The sequence below is a fragment of the Lathyrus oleraceus genome, chromosome 5 (genome assembly GCF_024323335.1).
Source record: "Lathyrus oleraceus cultivar Zhongwan6 chromosome 5, CAAS_Psat_ZW6_1.0, whole genome shotgun sequence".
NCBI lineage: Eukaryota > Viridiplantae > Streptophyta > Magnoliopsida > Fabales > Fabaceae > Lathyrus > Lathyrus oleraceus.
The window spans coordinates 170580607-170582857 of NC_066583.1; the positions used below are offsets into that span (position 1 = coordinate 170580607).

Sequence of the window (2251 nt, forward strand, 5' to 3'; positions counted from 1 at the left end):
TGATTTTGGGGCTTGATAACTAGGTCTCGGAGGTGCATTATTTTGGATAGGGTTTTTGTTTTTATAGGAGAAGTTCGGGTGATTCCTCTATCCAGGATTATAGGTATTCGAGTATGGGTTCCCTTGGGTGTAGTTCACTTGCTCGGAGTGGGTTTCGTTCAATAGACTGCATTCTGCAGAATTGTGTCCTTGGGTTCCACATATCTCACAATCCGATGAAACTGCGGCTACAGTATTCGGGTTCGTGTACATATGCTCGACTTTGAGGGCTAATGCGTCCATTTTAGCTTGCATCATGTCTATAGAGCTCAGTTCATGCACTCCTCCTTGGGCTTCCTTCTTCTCAATTGTCGCTCGTTCGACTCCCCATGATTGATGGTTTTGGGCCATGTCTTCAATGAGGGCACTAGCTTCAGGGTAAGGTTTGTTCAACAGAGCACCGTCTGCGGCAGCGTCGATGGTCATCTTTGTGTTATAATGAAGTCCATTATAGAAGGTTTGAATGATTAACGAGTTTTCTAAACCATGATGTGGGCATGCTCGTAACAACTCTTTATATCTCTCCCAAGCTTCGAACAACGATTCTCCTTGGTTTTGGGTAAATCTAGTTATATGGTTTCGAAGAACGACGGTCTTACTCGGGGGAAAATATCTAGCAAGAAAAACTCTTCTAAGGTTATCCCAAGTCGTAATAGAATTGGGTGGAAGGGAATCTAACCATGATAGGGCTTTATCTCTGAGGGAGAAAGGAAATAGTCTTAAATGTATTGCCTCAGGAGAAGCTCCATTGGTTTTAAAAGTATCTGCTAATTGAAGAAATATCTTTAGATGTTGGTTAGGGTTCTCGGTAGCGAGACCCGCGAATTGTCTCTGTTGCACTAGTTGCAATAGGGATGGTTTAAGTTCAAAATTATTGGCTGGGATGATTGGGTTTACTATACTAGAACTAGGTTCTTCGTTAGATGGTTGAGCGAAGTCCTTAAGAGGTCTTTGGTTTTGATCTTCGGCCATAGCTCTCTTAATTCTATGAAAGAATAAACGTGCGCGAGCGTAACGTTCAGGTTCCTCCAGAGGGTTTACTAAGCTTAAACTTCCGGTACTGCGAGTTCTTCGCATTGACCGACGGGAAATAACCTAAGTCTAAATGATATAACAACAGGAAAATGAAATTTGACGAAATTGGTCCCCAGCAACAGCGCCAAAAACTTGATGCGGTGCTTTTCGCAAGTATACGAACGCGTCAGAGTAATATAAAAGATTGTCGAATCCACAGAGACCAAGTGTCAAGCTATCGTTATCTGTTGTTATGGTATTTATCAAAGGCAGTCAAAATAGGTGTTTTTTGTAGTGTGAAATGAAAAGTAAAGTATTTAAATAGATTTAATTAATAAAGACAGGGTCGAATGTAATTCACGTAACCAATTGATAATCCAAGTACTTGCTAATAGAACTACTTATGGGCAATGTTTCCTACGTTGAAAAGAACTAATTTAACAGGAACTGTCGCTTTCGCGTATTCAGAACCGAGTTGTACTCCATAATCAAACCCTCTTATTGTCACTTATAAAAAGGCGCGCATTGCGTTAGAGTAGTAAACCTATTTTTAAGAAATATAGTATCTTGACTAAGTTGAAAAGTATTATAACCTGGACTTCTTAACCAAAAGAGGTTCTTACGAACCAGACTCTAAACTTATAAATGCGTCCGAAAATAGTTTTAAAATCTCTTTTCTTCTTAATGTTAAAAACTCCTAATGAACTAAACAAAGCGCTTTCGCTGTTTTTGAAATAGTTAAAAACAATTAAGTTTATAAAGACGTTGGACGGCTTTCGATCTTACCCAACGGATTTGAAGTGCGGGAAAACTTAAGTTGAAGTTTAAAATAGCCCTTAAGTGTTTCTACGAACAATTGTACGGATTATCGGTTCAATTACGATCCTTACATTCTAACCTTTTAGATTTAGTTAGACATGGTAAAATAAAAGTGCATTAATTTAAATAAAAGTAGTGCGAGTGCGGAAAGTAAATAAAAGTAGTGCGAGTGCGGAAAGTAAATAAAAGTAGTGCGAGTGCGGGAAATAAATAATTTAAAGCGAGTGCGAGGAAATAAATAATTTAAAGCGAGTGCGAGGAAATAAATAAAGTAAAAGCGAGTGCGAGGAAATAAATAAAGTAAAAGTGAGTGCGGGAAATAAATAAAGTAAAAGCGAGTGCGGGAAATAAATAAAGTAAAAGCGAGTGCGGGAAATAA

The 2251-nt window shown here is 38.5% G+C and overlaps 1 non-coding gene across 1 annotated transcript; it reads left to right on the plus strand.

Annotated features, from left to right (window-relative positions):
• Positions 1 to 520: 520 nt before the first annotated feature.
• On the plus strand, positions 521 to 627 carry LOC127088501 (small nucleolar RNA R71). The gene has a single exon (XR_007790335.1). It is a non-coding gene; the product is annotated as a small nucleolar RNA R71 (small nucleolar RNA).
• Positions 628 to 2251: the final 1624 nt, after the last annotated feature.